This window comes from Capricornis sumatraensis, chromosome 6 (assembly GCF_032405125.1).
Source record: "Capricornis sumatraensis isolate serow.1 chromosome 6, serow.2, whole genome shotgun sequence".
Classification (NCBI taxonomy): Eukaryota; Metazoa; Chordata; class Mammalia; order Artiodactyla; family Bovidae; genus Capricornis; species Capricornis sumatraensis.
The window spans coordinates 97,931,923-97,944,911 of NC_091074.1; the positions used below are offsets into that span (position 1 = coordinate 97,931,923).

The window sequence follows — 12,989 nt, forward strand, 5'->3', positions numbered from 1 at the left end:
AGAACTGGACATGGAACAACAGACTAGTTCCAAATAGGAAAAGGAGTCCGTCAAGGCTGTATATTGTCACCCTGCTTATTTAAGTTATATGCAGAGTACATCATGAGAAATGCTGGGCTGGAAGAAACACAAGTTGGAATCAAGATTGCTGAGAGAAATATCAATCACCTCAGATATGCAGATGACACCACCCTTATGGCAGAAAGTGAAAAGGAGCTAAAAAGTCTCTTGATGAAAGTGGAGAGTGAAAAAATTGGCTTAAAGCTCAACATTCAGAAAACGAACATCATGGCATCCGGTCCCATCACTTCATGGGAAATAGATGGGGAAACAGTGGAAATAGTGTCAGACTTTATTTTTTGGGGCTCCAAAATCACTGCAGATAGTGACTGCAGCCATGAAATTAAAAGATGCTTACTTCTTGGAAGAAAGTTATGACCAACCTAGATAGCATATTGAAATGCAGAGACATTACTTTGCCAACAAAGGTCCGTCTAGTCAAGGCTATGGTTTTTCCAGTATGGATGTGAGAGTTGGACTGTGAAGAAGGCTGAGTGCTGAAGAATTGATGCTTTTGAACTGTGGAGTTGGAGAAGACTTTTGAGAGTCCCTTGGACTGCAAGGAGATCCAACCAGTCCATTCTGAAGGAGATCAGCCCTGGGATTTCTCTGGAGGGAATGATGCTAAAGCTGAAACTCCAGTACTTTGGCCACCTGATGCGAAGAGTTGACTCATTGGAAAAGACTCTGATGCTGGGAGGGACTGTGGGCAGGAGGAGAAGGGGACAACAGAGGATGAGATGGCTGGATGGCATCACTGACTTGATGAACGTGAATCTGAGTGAACTCTGGATGTTGGTGATGGACCGAGAGCCCTGGCGTGCTGCAATTCATGGGGTCGCAAAGAGTCGGACATGACTGAGCGACTGAACTGAACTGAAGAGACATGGGTCCTATCCCTGGGTTGGGAAGTTCCTCTAGAGAAGGGCATAAAAAGAGAAAAGTACAGACAATACTTCTAATCTTGTAGGACATTGGTGTAAAAATTAATGAATTACTCTAACGAAAATATTTCTCATGGTTCCTGTCTTCTGGAAGCATTGTGTAAATGCTGGCACAGCCTCCCAACCAAATTGCCAGTAGCTGTCAGCTTGTGTGGATGCGCAGTTAAAGATCCAATCCCCACACACTCATCTTCGTCTTTTGTCGAATTGATCCATCCTGCATATGTCTCCCTCTCCTGCTTCTCTACCCTAGGGATCCCAGCCCAATCTTTCTGCAACATTTAAATTGATTAAAATCCATTGTTTGTCTACATGATAATGCATTTTAAAAAACTGAAATGAAAACTTCCAGTTATAAAATAAATAAGTTGTGGGAGTGCAATGTTCATCATAGTGATTATAGCTAACAAAACTGTATCGTATAGTTCAAAGCTGCTAAGACAGTAGATCTTCAAAGTTCTCATCCAAGAAAGAAGAACTGTGACTGTATGTGGTGACGAATGTTAACAAGACTTATTGTGATGATCGTTTCGCAGTGTAGACGTATGTCAAATCACTGCTTTGTACACCCGAAACCAATGTGCTATATGTCAATCATATCTTAAAAATTAAAAAAACTCAAGTTATTTAAATTGATTTCATTTGAGAATTTGACAATTTTTGAAGACTCGTTGGAAAAACGTAGAAGCGTGTCACACTATGCAGGTGTAACTGTCAGTGCAACTTGAAGAACAATGTTACTCTGGACAAGACATAGACGAACTATATCAGAGCAATTCCTAATGCACAACCACACTGTCATCTGAGGAACAGGAACATGAGGGGCCCATCCCTGGGACATGAAGAACCTCTCATTGGCCTTTGGATTGAGTTTGGAAGACAGTGTTTTAAGGACCAGTCCCCAGTGCAGTGGCACTGTTTTGATAAACTCACATGGCAAGCTGGTAGTCCAGGTCACCAAGAAGATTGTCACTTGGAAGAGATAGTATTTCTAGGACAAAATTTGCTCTACTTGGCAGTATCCTGCATATTTGCCCAAGTAATCGTCAATTATTAGAGGTATAAAACAAGTTTCAAGTGTGTCTCTGTTCTTGGCCTGGGACACAGAGAAGGGTCAGTTCATGCTGGCACACTGAGTGGGGTGTGGAGACCTCCAACTGCATGGGAGTAGGGAGGCGTGCTTTTGTTCTTTATATGCTCACAAAAGTGGGCCTGAGGCAGGAGGTAGCTGGGTTCCCCCCATCTACTAGGGTAAAGCAATTGCAGATTCATTTCCTGTGGACCAAAACTCCAAAACATCCATAGCAGGACAATTGAGAGAGGAGGTTGGGCCCTGCCCAAAAAGAAGATAAGAGACCACATGTTCTCCTTCTTGAAGTCGGAAGACCGACCACACATGTGCACAAAGGCTCCATGGAGATCAAAGGGGAGTGATGCTAAGTGACGCTAACTGCCCATAAGCCTTTGCAGTAGAATTCATCTAGGCTAAGAGATCCTGACTGAAGAGGATCTCTTGGGCGATCACACACTTGGGAGGATCCTGAGGTATACTAAGTATGGACTCTGAACCAGGCAGATCAAAATGATTGGTCAAAAGAAAACCAGAAGAAATGTCCCATGAAAGTAATTCAAACTACCCCAAGTTGCAGCTCAGCAGTTCCTTTCCTGAGTTTGCTTGTGTATCTATCCACATGTACAGTACTTGTTTTTCCTCCTAATAAATGCTTGTTTCACTACTTTCCATCTTTGTGGCAGTTCTTTTTCTGCAAAACCAAAAGGCCAAGGCCTTGTCACTGACCACTGGTCTAGTGGCTAGGATTTCGTGCTCTCACTGCCATGACCTGGGCTCAATCTGGCCAGGGAACTGAAGTCCTGCTTCAAACCACTGCAGGCTGAAGGTACCCGAGATCAGGCCCTAGAGAGGGGCCCAAAGACAAGCTGAGCATCCCCATGGGAAAGCACAGAACTCAGCACAGGTTCGACGGGGTCACAGCAGGTTTTGTGAACCTTCATTCTGAGCTCTTCATTTAGCTGGCTGGTTTCCTGACTCAGCCATACTCTCCTTGGTTCAGATTTTTTGAGGGAGCGTCTGATTGGCCATAGGGCATTGGGTTGCCTGTGTATTGGTTCCCTCTGGTCTAGTCATCTGTTGCCGGGTGGGGTGTTAGGGTGGGGAATGAGGAATGAACATCTTGCTGGTATCACTCTGTCCTCTCAGAACTGCTCACTGCAGATACCTCAGCAGCTCTGGTTGCCCTTGAGATGAGGTCACGCTCCTTCACCTGCCTTGCAAGGTCTTTCTAGACCTGTTCACTCCCCACTCACTGGCTTCATCACACACATTCTCCCTCCAGAGTTGGCTGCAAAACGTGTGAGCACAGATCACAGTGAAAATCTGGGATCCCTTGTTAAAGAAGCAGGGAAAAATATGCCTTAAAGATATTTTGAAAGCCTTTATTTTCCTCATGTATGTTCCTTCTTCACTTCTAGTGGTGTTTTTTCTTTTATATTTAATGATCTAAAGAAAAAGAATTAAGTTATCATGAAGTTTATTGTTCATCTTTATACTGTGCAATGTCAATTTTAAGTGCAAACAGTAGAGCATTTGACTTGCATGCAGTCGCTGAAATGACACAGTTCATGTTTTCTGGCTGGTCCTGAGAGGCTTCTTCAAGTTGGCTGGCAGAGTCAGGCTCGGAGACTTGCTCAAGAAGGGAAGGAGGGGGACAGGACCCCAGGCACAAAACTGGCTCAGGGAGTGCTCCTCGCTGAGGGCTGTTCACAAATACCTGGGGCCTCTGACTGTGACCTGGGGTATCCTGGCATTGGGTTGACCATTGCCAGGACTCCCCCTTGCCAGTGTCAGAACAGATGTGCTGTGCTCCAGGTTAGGGAAGATTCAGGGAAGCAGAGCCTCCCACATTCTCATGGGACCATTCTGTGTGGGCTGACACCCTGGACCAAGAATGGGGCCAGAGGCTTGTCCCCAGCTAAGGGGTGTCTTCCACTGGCTATCTCCATGTGTGAAGTGTAGAGCTGGGGAAGCTTTATGGGTCCAGGTCATCCCACCTTAGATGCTTCAGGCATGCCCACCTGAGCCTGGGCCTCTGATGGGGAAGGAGGACGGCAGAGGTCACAACATGGGGAAAGGGAGACATGAGCTAGACCCTGGCAAAGGGAAGTCAGAAGCAAGCAGCTGATAATTCATCCTGGGAGAAGGATGAGAGAATGAAGTGGGACCACATGAGCCAGCTTCCTGGGACATGCTCCACCGTTCCACCATCTCTGCTTCAGTTCAGTTCAGTTCAGTTCAGTTCAGTTCAGTCGCTCAGTCGTGTCCGACTCTTTGCGACCCCATGAATCGCAGCACGCCAGGCCTCCCTGTCCATCACCAACTCCTGGAGTTCACTCAGACTCACTCCCATTGAGTCAGTGATGCCATCCAGCCATCTCATCCTCTGTTGTCCCCTTCTCCTCCTGTCCCCAATCCCTCCCAGCATCAGAGTCTTTTCCAATGAGTCAACTCATTGGAGGTGGCCAAAGTACTGGAGTTTCAGCTTTAGCATCAGTCCTTCCAAAGAAATCCCAGGGCTGATCTCCTTGAGAATGGACTGGTTGGATCTCCTTGCAGTCCAAGGGACTCTCAAGAGTCTTCTCCAACACCACAGTTCAAAAGCATCAATTCTTCGGCGCTCAGCCTTCTTCACAGTCCAGTTCTCACATCCATACATGACTACTGGAAAAACCATAGCCTTGACTAGATGGACCTTAGTCGGCAAAGTAATATCTCTGCTTTTGAATATGCTACCTAGGTTGGACATAACTTTTTTTCCAAGGATTTCATGGCTGCAGTCACTATCTGCAGTGATTTTGGAGCCCAAAAACATAAAGTCTGACACTATTTCCACTGTTTCCCCATCTATTTCCCATGAAGTGATGGGACCAGATGCCATGATCTTCATTTTCTGAATAGCTTATATATTTTAAAAAATATTTTTTTTTCTTTGGCTGAGCTGAGTCTTAGCTGCTGCACAAAGGATCTTCACTCTTCATTACAGCATGCAAAATCTTTTAACTGCAACATATGGGATCCAGTTCTATGACGAGGGATTGAACCCAGACCTCCTGCATTGAAATCATGGAGTTTTAGCTGCTGGACCACAAAGGAAGTCCCCCCACCTCCTTGTTGCTCCTTCTGTGGACAGGCCTCACCTCAGCTCCCAGCTGTCATACATGCCTACCCTCTACTTGGGGAAAACCTCCTGCAGCCCCTTTGCCACCTTCTGGACCTTGCTAAAATGTCACTTTGTGCGGGAGTCTCTCCCTGCCCTACCCAGACTAAAGCAAGGGCTACTCAGACCCCTAGATCCCTGAGACATGGATGATGTAATTACTCGTTTCCCGAGCTGTGTACAGGGTCTGTTTCTGGCTTCCTGATCATTGTGTGCCAGTAAGTCACAGGTACACATGAACACCCAATAGATACTTGAATAAATAATAGATAGAACACCCAAGAGATACATGAATAAATGAGTGAATGAATGAAGGAGCTATCAGAGGATGAAATACACTCTCTATGCCTGCATTTCTTTTTTATTTTTTAAAAAAGTATTTAGTTGACTGCAGTGGGTCTCAGTTGCTTGTTACGGACTTAGTAGTTGTGGTATGTGGGCTTAATTGCCCTGTGGCATGGGAGATCCTACTTCTTGAGCCAAGGATCGAACCCATGTCCCCTACATTGGAAGGTGGAGTCTTAACCACTAGACTACCAGGGAAATCCCCTGCCTCTGTGGCTGGAATGGCCTGGAAGTAGACACAGGAAAGTGAATCTGAAGAAATGGCTCACTGTCCTTGACATTCCAGGAATGTGGGGTCCATCCCCCCCCCTCTGATTGAAACAAATTATCAAAAGGTTTTCTTTTCTGCTTGGGGTGATGAACTCCTCTATGGTATTAGTGGATAAGGATATTGTATCTTTATTTTTGGGAAACCACTGATATCTAAACACTTTAAATTATTAGGAAACATCAAGAGCTTGGACAAAGTGCATTTATGCCAAAACGGTAACAGAAAGTTTAAGAAGTTGGATTCTGTGGTGGTGTTTTTGATGTTCTGTACATCGCTTAAATCTTTACTTATTAACTTTTTATTATGGAAAATTTCAAACCACAAAAGCACAGAAAGAACCATATAATGACCCCCTTGCCTTCTCATGGCACATTCCTGCTTATCGGCATTTTGCCAGTCTTGTTTCCTGTATCCCTCAGCATTTTTTTTTTTTTTTCCTGGAGCATTTTAAAGTAAATCTCAGAAATATCTGTAAGATCATCGCTCTCTGCCCCTGCGCCTGGAATATTGAGTGCCATTCTAGTGATGGCACTTTAGGGATGTCACAGAGCACAAATGAAGCAATAAGGAGGAGGGGAGGCTGGATTGCTAGCAGCAGCATTGAAAAGCCTCTGTTCAGTCTGAAACAGACAAAGGCAGGAGCAAAGGGACCTTGCTCCAGGAAACATGAGTGGCATGAAAAGGACCACCAGCTGCTGCCACGCCTAGGACTGCAAAACTCCTTAAATCGGGGGGTGAGAGAGGAGTGTGTAGCTGGCAGAGAGAACTTCAACTTGCATGTCCTCCAGGGTGGAGTTCCCTGGCTCAACAACTCCTCTTCCTATAGGAAAACACCACAGCTATCCGCATGGTGAGAAGAACATGATGGGTGAAATGGGCAGTGAGGGGAGCCACGTGACCCATGGCAGAGGCTCTGGGAACAGACATATCTGGGAAGATAGCTCAGGGTCCTGGGTCTAGGGTCCAGATAAACTGCAGGACACCAAGGTAAACTTGAATCTCAGATAAACAACAAATGATTTGGGGGTGTAATTATGACTCAAATATTACATGGGATATACTTATGCTAAAAAATAAATGACTTATACAAGGTTCAGACTTAAGTGGGTGTCCTACATTTTTTTCTTTTTCTCCTGAATATGGTCTCGCTACTTTGTTGTTTAGTTGGTAAGTCATGTCTGGCTCTTTGGGACCCCATGAACTGTAGCCCACCAGGCTCCTCTATCCATGGTATTTCCCAGGCAAGAATACTGGAAATGGGTAGCCATTTCCTTCTCCAGGAGATCCCCACCCAGAGATCAAACTGGCATCTCCTGCATTGGCAGGAGGATTCTTTACCACTGAGCCACCTGGGCCACTTTACACCTAATTCCTTTTTCTGTTCTTCTATAAAGGCTCCTTGTTTTAGTGGGCATATAGTGAAAAAAAAATTTTTTTTAAGTTTATTTTTGGAGCAGGTTTAGGTTTACAGCAAAAAACTGAAAGAAAAGTACAGAGATTTCCCATATGCCCCTTGCCCTCATGTACACATAACCTCTCCTATTATCAATATGCCCCCTCACAGTTGTGCATTTGTAACAACTGAGGTCATATAGTTTTCTTAAAAAATATTTATTTGTTAAACACTGTGATAAAATACACATAACATGAAGTTTACCCTTTTAATCATTTTTTAGTGTACATTTTGGTAATGTTAATTACATTCAAATTGTTGGACACTCACTCTCCAGAGTTTCTTTCATCTTATAAGGCCAAAACTTAATAGCCATTAAACAAAGTGTCCCATTTCTCCCTCCCCTGGCCCCTAGCAACCTCCAATCTCTTTTCTGTCTCTATGAATCTAACTACTCTAGCAACTTCACATGAGCAAAATCACACAGTGCTTATCCTCTTGTGATTGGTTTATTTCACTTAGCAGAATGTCCTCAAGATCCATGCTGTTTTAATACACGGGGGAAGGGAGAATAAGGGAGTTTGTGATGGATAGGTACACATTGCTATATTTAAACTGGATAACTAACAAGGACCTACTATATAGCACATGGAACTCCACTCGCTGTTATGTGGCAGCCTGGATGGGAAAGTTGTTCACTACTCATTTCTCCACTCTCTCCAGGAAGACTGAATCACATCATCATGTAGAACTCAGGCATGGCCATGTGACTTGCCCTGGCCAGTGAAATGTAAGCAGAGTTATGAGGTCACTTCCTGAGAGAAACGTGAAATGTGATCATTGCCCAGCAGTGTTCTGTCTGCACAGGACCATGGGCACAAGAGGCTGCTCTGCTAGCTGAGTCCCCAAGAAAAGACAAGAGGGAGCAAAGAACAGCTGACCCAGGGTTGATGTGGAGATAAAGTAATAAATGTGCCACAAGATGCTGGGTCTTTTGTTACCATAGTGTAGTTGAATCTATCCTGACAGTACTGCACCAATCATGCAGATCTGCATAGCAACAGAGGCAAAATCTCTGAGTCTTCTGGAACTAAAAATATCATTTATTTTTCTTGTTCTTGACCTGGCTTTCTAATGGAACTGGCCTGATATGCCTAAATACACAAACTCCTTTTATTAAGGTGTAACTATCACTCAGATGTCTAACTCAAAACATTATAGTGTTTTGAATTTTATATGTTCTATGCTCCAGTCAGTTAACATTACTGTTATAGGAGGTGTGAATGCTTAGCATCAAATAATGGTTACTCTAAACTCTCATTTGGAAAATCTAAATTTGAAAAGCTATTTCCCCTTGACCTCACCTCTAAGTAAGTAATTCAATAGGGAAATACAGGGAAAAGCTAACCTATAATCACAACTAAACAGTACTGAATGGCGGCTGGTAGACTCAGGGTAAGGAAATATTCACATATAGTATTGTAAATTATTATATATTATTCACATGTTATTATTCATTTATAGTAGTGTAGATTATATAACATTAAAGATTATTATCAGTCAGTGCTCCATTATTCTCTATCTTTGAAAGGGGGGTAATAGGCCAAGCTAGAGGTAGTCATACTCCTTCTAAGTCCATGCCAGCTCTTTAAACCTAGTATGCTTTGATGGTTTGATAAAAACTGCAAAGAAAGCCAAATGGAAGCAATAAAACTTGCAGTTTTGAAAGGTTCACACAAAAATAATCCAACTTTTAAAACAAAATTTTAAAAAGTGACTCAGTAGTAGATCATAGTAGATTAATATTGGGCACCAGCTTTCACTAGCTGCTGATAGGATTATTTTACTGTATATATTTGTGAGTATCATTTCAGATTTACATCAACACTCTCTCTGGGTGGGACCCAGTATCATCACCCTTGTGGTGGTGGTGGTTTAGTTACTCAGTCATGTCAACTCGTATCTGACTATCTTGAGACTCCTTGTATACTGTAGCCCACCAGGCTCCTCTGTCCATGGGATTTCCCAGGCAAGAATACTGGAGTGGGTTGGCATTTCCTTCTCCAGAGGATCTTCCTGACCCAGGGGTTAAGGCTGGGTCTTCTGCATTGCAGGCAGATTCTTTACCAACTGAACCACCAAGGATAACCACTTTGATTAGCATTTAATGTTGAAAAGTGCCTTAAGAGAAGATCTTCTACTTCAAAATGTAACGTCATAGGCATACAACTCCTCAGAGAAAACTCAAATATAGTACGCCCACATTTTAAAAGCTGAAAAATATTCTCTCACTTTCACTATAACTGAAGATTCTTTATTTTGCTAGATATGTCTCTCTTCATCTCATCCCATCCTGCCCTAAGCATCTTTGCTGATGGGGAGGTGCAGAGCAGTTGACTTCATGTAACATCTTGTATGAGAAATACAGGATCTGAAGGAAGGCTTAACCTGTAATATCACTGGGAGAATCAGAATGGAAATGGTTTTACACAAAATACTGTCTTAGTTTCCATTTTCTTAAATAAAGAAATATTTCCAAATATTTTTCTTAAAACAAATTTTTTTGCATACCATAAAATCCACCCATTCAAAAATTAATTAATTTTTAGTAAATTATCTTTATGATTTAGTAATTTTTAGTAAATTTACAAGATTTTATAAGCATCACTACAATGTAGTTCTAAAACGTTTCTAGCACCTTAAAAAACTTTAAACTTCCTTGTGAGATGTGCCTGCTGATCCAGTGGCTAAGACTCCAAGCTCTCCAAAGTAGGGGGTCCAGATTTGATCCCTGGTCAGGGAACTGGATCCCACATGTTGCAACTAACATTTTGCATGCTGCAACTAAAGATCCTGCATGCCACAATGAAGGCTGGAGATCCCACATGCCACAACTAAGAACCATCACAGTCCAACAAATAAATAAATGTTTTAAAAAATCATTAAAAAATAAATAAAAATATTCCTTGTGCCCATTGGAGTTAATCCCCAGTCCTTGCTGCTTTCCACCTCATCTTCCCCACAGGCATCAACTGATCTGCTTTCTCTCTCAATAGATTTGCTTTGTCTGAACATTTCATATAAATAGGACCATGCCACCAGAGAAGACCCAAAATAGAATCATACTGGTGGTCTGCTGTGTCTGGCTTCTTTCTCACAGCATAACAATTTTGGGTTCATCTAGGTTGTAGTGCATATCAGTAGCTCGTTCCTTCAGAGTAGTCTTTTATTCACCAGTTGCTGGACATCTCTGTTGTTTCCACTCTCTGGCTATGATGAATAATGATGTTACGGACATTTGTGTACAAGTCTTTTGTGGACATCTATTTTCCTTTCTCTTGGGTAGATTCTAAGGAGTAGATTTGCTGGGTGGATAAATAAGTCTATGTCTAAACTTTTAAGAATCTGCCAAACTGTTTTCCAAAGTGGTGGCACTGTTTTGCATTCCCACTAGATTAGATTTTTATATGAGTGCGTTTCATGACCTCTTAGCAAATGGTGACACCCTGACCTGAGGATAGATGAACCTTTGAGGCCGCCAGCAGGAGTGGCCCAAAGATCAGCCAAACTGTAGATCATGTGACTGGAAGAACCACTTAGTATGAATTTCTATAAAATAAGCCATCAGTCTTGGCAATCTCTTACCATGCAGCCTGACAACCATAAGAACCTTCACCCAATGTATCAATTCACTTAGCCCTGTGGAAATATATTTTACAGCCAGTTCTTCCTGGCAAGACCATTAAGACACAAAACTGCCAAAATCAGAGGCTTAAGGGAGAACACTTTTTTTCCTGGTTGGGTATCAGATCATAGTACTTGATCTACAAACCTCCAGTCTAAAGTTACGTATGTACGTCATCTGCATGGTCCATCTGCTGTATAAGACTTGTCGGGAGAAATGGCAGCCCTCCTCCACTTTTCCCAGCAGTAATGTGTTTCCGTTATTTCTTGGAATCAATTGGTTCCTCAAAATTTATAAAACATTCACACCATAAATGCTCTTCCCAGACCCCAATTCTCCCTGTACAAATACAGTGTATTTTGACTAGATTAACATTCAGTGTTTACATTATTTTGATCATGCAAATATTACTGAGAACTGAGCCATGTATTACATGGCAATTATTTTTCCTTTTCTGCACCAATTTCTTACCTTCCTTGGAGTTGAAAGGTTGTCTTTTTAATTTGTTTCAGATTCTTTGTACTTATCATGAGTAGTATCCCAAGTCCCATCAGGAGTCTGAACTGCCTCTCTCCATGTCCAGTTTTGCATTTCTGAACCATGCTTTCCTGTCACCCTCTGCCTGCTCTTGCAAGGCCATCTTGGAAGTCCCCTCATTATCACCCCAGAATTTCCCTTCCCCTCTGTCTGGAATTGGGTCCCATTTCCTGCATCCTATGGCTTCTTCTTTTAAATATGTGCCTTGAGGGGTGAGGGGAAGTATATCTCATAGTAGCTGCCTGAGGAAAAATGCAGATTGTTTTTTTTGAGATACTTTTTTTTATATACATAGTGAAAACTTTTATATTTGGAATTAGCCAGCTGGACTCAGTTTAGATGATCCCAGTTTTGTTGGCAACATCCAAAACATCATAGTCAGGAGCCAGTCGAACATATGCCTTCTCCTCTCCATCAGGCCTGATCAGGGTATTGGCCTTAGCCGTGTCAATGGGACAGAGCTTCTTCACAGCCTGTTTAATTTGGTGTTTGTTGGTCTTGACATCCACAATGGATACCAGTGTGTTGTTGTCTTCTATTTTCTTCATGGCTGACTCGGTGGTGAGGGGGAATTTGATGATGGCATAGTGGTCAAGTTTGTTTCTCCTAGGGGTGCTCTTCTGAGGATATTTGGGCTGCCTCCTGAGCTGCAGTGTTTTGGGCTGCTGGGAAGTGGGTGATGTCCTGATCTTTTTTTTTTTTTTTTTTTTTCGGTGGGTGTGGGTGCCTTTCAACACTGCTTTCTTAGTCTTCAAAGCCTTTGCTTTGGCTTTGGCTTTAGGAGGGGCAGGGGCTTCCTTCTTTGCCTTCAGGGCCATCTTCATGAAAAGGCTTTTTTGAGACTTTGAATATCTAAAACTGTCTTTGTTCTACCTTCACCTTTGTTGATTATTTGGCTGGGTATAAAAGTCTAATCAGAAATATTAGACTCACTATTTTGAGGGCATGGCTCTAGGGATGTCTACTTTCCAGTGTTTCTGATCCTGATTCTTTATATGTGACCTGCTTTTCTTTCTCTGTCTCTCTCTGTGTGTCTCCCAGCAAGGCTTTTCAACATAGAAAGGTCTCATTGTACCCCAATCTTTGTCAATCTCAGTATTCGTGTGCTTCAGTTCAAGGAAATGTTGCTATTATTTTATTATTTCCTCTTCACATTTTCCCTCCCTTCCTTATCTCCTTTCCTTTCTCCACCCCCCCATCTCTACCTCTTTCTTTTTTCTTCCTGCAACTTCTACAATTTGCTTGATGAATCTTCTGATATGGTGTTCTAATTTCTTATCTTTTCTTCTTTCCATCTTTTTGTAATTTTGTTCAGCTTTCTAGATATCCTCAAAAATTTCTGTTGGGTTTTAATGATCAGAAAGGAAGAGCAGGGGCCCTTTGTGGTGGACTTACTGTGGCAACATTTGCCAGCCCAGCCTCTCCCTGGCAGTGCTTACTCTTGTCTGTACGGGGTGTGTCAGGACAGCTGCCTCCATCCCACTTTCTCCAAAGCAAAAACAACTTATCTTCAGCAGGGTGG

At 42.7% G+C, this 12,989-nt stretch overlaps 1 pseudogene; it reads right to left on the reverse strand.

Moving 5' to 3' along the window:
* Positions 1-11,802: 11,802 nt before the first annotated feature.
* Positions 11,803-12,291, reverse strand: LOC138080672 (large ribosomal subunit protein uL23 pseudogene; annotated as a pseudogene).
* Between the last annotated feature and the right edge of the window lie 698 nt (positions 12,292-12,989).